This window comes from Psittacula echo, assembly GCF_963264785.1.
Source record: "Psittacula echo genome assembly, chromosome: 7".
Taxonomy (NCBI): Eukaryota; Metazoa; Chordata; class Aves; order Psittaciformes; family Psittacidae; genus Psittacula; species Psittacula echo.
The window spans coordinates 39,778,779-39,784,778 of record NC_137740.1 but is presented as its reverse complement, the minus strand read 5'-3'; the positions used below and the strand labels follow the sequence as shown (position 1 = coordinate 39,784,778).

The window sequence follows — 6,000 nt, the reverse complement described above, 5'->3', positions numbered from 1 at the left end:
TGTTTCTCTCCCTGGGTTAAGCAAGGGAGGTTTCTAGCAAGCTTAGCAGCATGCGGCAAGCTCTTGCTCTGCAGGGCTTTGGGTGGAAGGCCTGTTACTTGCGCAGGAAGCCCAGACATGGCAGCAGCCACAGCAGAAATACCAAAAACGGGTCTAAATGTTTCTGGTTGGTGAGGCCAGCCATGCTGTGTGCCAAAGGGAGCGCCAGCCAGGCAGCTATTATCTGTGGCTCACAGCAGGAAGGGAGCCCCAGGGATGCCGCCCCAACCATTGCCCCACTTCCAGGGACTGTGGGCGAGGGCCTCGTCAGGCAGCCTGAGGCCTTCCCCCCACCAGATGCCCATGGGCAGATTAACGGGTTGCAGGGGAGACGTCTTCAACCGATGCATTTCAGAACATCCGTTTGTGCCCGAGACGGGAGCCTCCCCAGCAGCAAGCTACACCACAACTTGCGATGTGGCTGCAGTGCAAAAGCACTTCTCCTTGCGTCTCTTTTTTTATGACCTGAAAGTAATTTTTGCTTCTTTAAGAAAACATATACGCAAACCACAGCCCGTCGCCATGGTTACTGCTGTGTGCCACTGTGAATAGCTTATGTTGCATCCTTAGACCTATAGGGTTTGGAAAGTGTAATTCTTCTGGCCTTTCACCGCTTCCCCCCTTTGCTAGGCCACCGTCCCACCGTTGCAAAAAAGCACGTTGTAATTCGCCCCGCGCGCCGCCGGAGGAAGCGGTGGCTGCACTACCAGAGCTCTGCAGCCTGCTGCAACGTGCCCTGCGTGGCAGGACCCCAGGTAAGAATTATGCCTTTTACCCCACTCTGTGGCCTTTGCTGGCCATGTAAATTCACAGCGCGATAGCCTGCAGTTGTTTAGAGGGTTGCAGTAAGTTGTTCAGAAAGATAAACTGTTTTATATGTCTACCTTTCATCATGCCAACTTTGGCATATAGGTCTTGCTATCCTGAGATAAGTTGGGGAAGATTTAAATAATGCATTAAAGAAATGTGAGATTTCATTATGCCAAGGTTTAAGTAAAAAACCTCTGCATTTCCAAAGAGTATTAAAAGTTGCAGACAGATTTCAAAGTGGACCTTTTGTGGCACTTGCTGGGGTGCAGCAGGGCCCCATGGTGTGGCGCTCCTCTGGGACCCTGGGCAAGCACCGACCCACACCCAGGAACAGGCGGGAAAATCCTGGTGCAGGAGCCAGTTGCTGCAACACCAATGAGTGCGTCTTTCTTTTCTGCTTTTACTATCATTTCACCAGCTAATCTCCCAATAGTGCTTACAGCACTAGAAAAGTTGAAATAAATATTTTCCTGTGCTTAGCAGAACCCCAGGAGCTGGTTTAGTTTAAACAGCTTTGTTCTGTACTGTTGGTGGAGCGGAGATAGGGCTGGATGGCCAACACTGGTGCTGAGGCACCAGCACCATGGCTGTGCCACAATTCCGGTGCATTTCTCAGCAGGGGCCGGGTGCTGTCCCCCCTGTGTGAGGGTCCCCTCCAGCCCTGAGCAAGGTGGGTGGCTGCCTGTCACAGAGCACCCTGCTCCAGTCCCCCAAGTATCCTTGGAAAAGCCCTAGAGAAAGTGAAATTACATTAATCCTCTGAGAGTTAACCCTCACCTTGCTGCTGTGAAATACACTGCTGCTGGTGAATGATCCGCCAGTTTTCCATTATTAAATATGAGGTTGGATTGCAGGTAGGGTTTGCCTGGACTGAGCAGCTACACCACTGCCCAGAGAGGCTGAAGTGAGAGCAGATCCTGGCACTGCCAGCTGGGCACTGAAAGTGCAGAAGATGTAGCATATGTAATAATGATTTGCTGTGAAATTAGCAGTGTGGTTTTGCTCATTTATATCCTTGTAGACTAGTAGAGGTTTTAAGTATTTTAGTACTTTTAACACAAATACAATCATAGTTGCAACTTTTAAAACAAAAGGCCAATACAGTGGAAAGGCCAAGTCTGAAATTCATGCATTATCCTTCCAAGAATGCACTTGCAGATAATATCATTAAAACAGAAAAAAAAGTGTCCTTTAGCACTGTACTGCTGCAGCAATGGCCTCCATGTTGCTGTGAAGCAGAAGCGGAAGTTCGTTACTGCAGAAGCTGTGCTGTGCTAGAAGAGATGTAACGATTGCTTTCTCAATTGGCAAGACTGAAATTTAATGTCAGGCCTTTGGGGGGGAAGTTGAATTTCATGAGTGATGAACAAATAAGGGCAAAAGGAAGCAAACAGCTTCTCCAGGATTGTAATCGTGTTTAGTCTGTTTGAAGTAATTTGCGCATCCGCTTTTAATACACGCAATGAAAAAGAAAGGAAAATAGAGTACAAGGTTTGTTTTGTGACTATTGTATCACAGCTATTTGGTATGATAAAATGAAGCCACAAGACATAGTTCAAGCTAGATGGATCTGCACCGTGATTTTTGTTTATCTGTGGAACAGATAGGGGTATGGCAGCACCCTGTAGTCCCCCCAGGTGGGAGTTCTGCAGTCACCACAGCCCAGTGCTGCTGCCGTCACTGGGTGGATCAAGGGCAGACAGCTAAGGAGTCTGCAGATTGCTTCATGCAGTTATCCTTGGAGTGCTATGTTACTGTAAATATTAAGGAGAGAAGCTTTGCTCTGGGATGCACAGTTGAGGGGCCAGTGCAGCTGTGGCCCAGGGGATGCTGCAGACATGGTGCAGCACGGGTGGGGAGCATGCTGGGTGCTGGGGCACAGGGCACCTGACAGGGCTGGTGTTTTACTCAAGCTGCTCACCCACCACTGCTGCACAGCTGTCTGTAGTCCAGTGACCTTTTCTGGACTAAATTAGGTTCTGGATTAAATTAGGTTCTTAATTGTTGGGTTTTTGCTCTTCCTTAGCAAAACATTCCTGTTCGATTTACAGTCTTACCAAAGCAGGAGTTGGGGTTTGGAGTAAAATGCTGGTGCAAGTCGAGTTGGAGGCTTTGGTCCTCGCTGGGGTCTTTGGTCCTCCCTGTTTGGGTATGCATCAGTCTGCACACCTCCAGTTCCCAGTGCCTGCCTACCTTTAGGTACCTGGTCTCTGTAGGGACCCTGTGACTGCGTGAGGAGGCAGCAGGCTGCCGGGGGGCTGCCTTTACGGAGTAACGGTTGAAAGACGGTTGCTGAGTTGGTGCTTAAAGTAGCTGTGGTTCATGCACCATGGGTTACCTTCTCCTGCACATACCGAATGTCTTACAAACCAGATCTCTACAGGAGGGCTGGAAACACTCCATAAGGCATTCATAACACAAGTTTCTTAGTTCTGCAGACTGAAGTAATCTGTCAGAGTATTTACCACATTTGTAGTAACAAAGAGAAAATTTAAATCTATTTCCACCTCTTATCCCTAATGCCATGCTGGTTACAGCATGACCTATCACTCAGAGTTTTCCCTTTAAACTTTTCCCTTCAGATCGTTTTGGAGTAGGAGCTGAAGTGGGAAGTGCTTCTATTCTGCTTGAGGCATAGCTGTGAAAAGGATGCCAACAGCCGTCCTCACGCAGGGCACCCAGGACACGTTGGCGTCCCACTGCTGTGCCCCCAGAGCTTCTGCCAGGCTGGGTTGGGTCAGTGCTGGCCCTGCAGCCTTCCTGGATGGGTTTTGGAGGGAAAGGCAGGCACCCATTGCACAATTTTTGGAGGTCAGACTCCTGCTTCACTTGCAACCAGGGCTGCCTCCCTCAGCCAAGAGAGTTCCTCTTTTTCACTCCTGTTATAATAACACATAATAACTCTAAAACATAAAATATCTCTCGAAATACCTTCTGTGTTCACAATTTTCTTTTCCTTTGTCTCCTAATTTATGTCTTTTTGTTTGAATGACATATGAATCTAAGTGTCCACTGATACATTTCTTTTCTCTTTCTCTGCTGTAAGATTAGTCCATTGTCTCGTTTGGTATTCCAGATGGTAATTATAATTCTTACCAGATGATATTCTGTGAGCCCCTGAATCTGAGATTTCCTTACGGTTTCCCCTCTACCATGCCCTACCTGGATATCTTGTTACTGCAGAGCTTGTGTGTAGCATCTGTGCTTCAGGGTTTAATCCCCATAACCTATATAAACCCATGTGAAACAGAGTATGTTCACTTTAGAGGATACAGTAAGAAATTACATCCCAGATGATAAGGGCATAAACCTTGTGATAGGCATACTTGGAGCTGGACCTTGTCAAAAGAGGAGCATGTTTGAGCAGGGCCCCAGAAGAAACACCCAGTGGCGGCAGTTCAGGCAGGGCTGGCAGACAGAGGCTGGAAGAGCTGCTGCCATCACAGGCAGCATGTACCAAACTCAGCAGGCAGGTTGCTGTGTGCTGTCACGTGAAAATGGACTTGATTGGAAAATGAAACTAAATAAACCTAATTGCCAATGAAACCAAATGACAGCTATGGAGCTAGGCTCTTTAAACTAGGCTGCAGGGAGCTGGGAAGGGAGCTGCCATACCGGCTGTGAGCATCTCGGTGCTCACACATGCACTCTTGCCGAGGCAGGGCCAGGAGGCACAGTTTAGACACGAGTTGTTTTTTTAAAAGCTAGCTCTGTGGATAGAAAAGATCATTTGTACAGACATTGGCCTATGGAAGTCATTTAACAGAAATCTGGGCAGTGAGGAGTTTGTACAGAAAACTTTGTGACCAGAACAACTGCTTTGAAAATGCCCAGCATACTGATGTAAGCATCCAGACAGGAAGCAGCCTCATGTATTCCTTTGTGATAGAACAGAAACAGGAAGAGCAACAAATGATCCATTATAGTATTTGCTCCCAGAGACTTCCAAGGCGTGTGCAGCCAGTGCAGAAGTTATCTGAGTGGTACATCTGTACCGCTGCTGCTTTGTGTAACGACAGGCAAATGCATGGAAGTCAAGCAAATGGAAAAATACAATGGCATACCAATTTTTGTGAATTTTTTCACAAGTGTAAATTCATGGCATGTTTTCCTAAAAGAAAAATTAATGTTTCTTTATGTCCTTTCAGTCTCCAGTTTCTATAAAAAAGCCCCCAAAGATAACAGAAAATATCAGCAAGATCTCACAGTCAGTGATGTGCCTTTGTTTCCTCAGGCATACAGCCCCACAGGCTGCTCCCCAGGCAGCTCCTGAGGAGGGATGGCCAAGGCATCCCAATACTCATTACAGGTTCAGAAGTTCTGCATGGTCTGTTGCAGGGTGTAATTAGAGCACACAATCACAAAAAAGTTAATTATATTCATTACAGACTGTATAATAGAACAAAAAGTCTGAACAAGGAAACAGCTGGAGTTCAGATCTCTTGAGCAGGTAATATTATTTGTCTCCCAAAGTAAAGTGAGGAATTATTCTTCAAAGCGGAAAAGCATGTTATAACCTCATTTCACAAAACATAATTCTTTGCTTAGTTCAGCCCTGGGTAAAGATTAGGAAAAAAGACAAATTTAAAGGCAGGTTTCTTCTAGTCCCCAAGCCTAATAAATATCAACGCAAACAACAAAGTGGTTTAGCTTATTCTGTTATCCATTGAAGGATGCGGCAGATGTAATTCTGAGCAATCGAAATTTCACAAGTCAACAGCAGTTCAGTATCTATAAATGAATAAAAGTAACATTTAATTGCAGTGGAAATGCTACTTTAGTAGTGATTTCATTTGTAAGATAAAAAAAGTATTCTGGAACAACTGGGTATGGTAACAAGTGATGCTCAGAATTATAAATACAAATTATAAGATTTGGAGGAAAAAGACAAGTGTAAGAGGGAGAAGATAGAAAGACAAAGTTCTCACAGACCTATAACCCTCAGGATGTTTGCTACTAAAAATAAAGTTGGAACAAGGTGTCTGTGTTGATAGAGATGTTTAACACAACTAAGTTATACTCCTGATACTGGAGATAAAACCTTTGTTTTTCTCCTTGTCTTCTCTGATGTTGCTGTGCCTCATAGTTTCCTTGTTAGCCTGCTGTTCATGTTGATGGGGGTTTGAACACCAGCCTCACAGTTGTGGTAAC

The 6,000-nt window shown here is 45.7% G+C and overlaps 1 protein-coding gene across 1 annotated transcript in view; it reads left to right on the top strand.

The window, feature by feature from the left end:
• Positions 1-514: 514 nt before the first annotated feature.
• Positions 515-6,000, top strand: part of MBNL1 (muscleblind like splicing regulator 1) — a 104,505-nt gene continuing 99,019 nt past the window's right edge. Inside the window, exon 1 of the mRNA XM_080623954.1 lies at positions 515-794. The gene's annotated coding sequence lies outside the window, so the exon portion shown is untranslated. The remainder of the gene's footprint in view (positions 795-6,000) is intronic.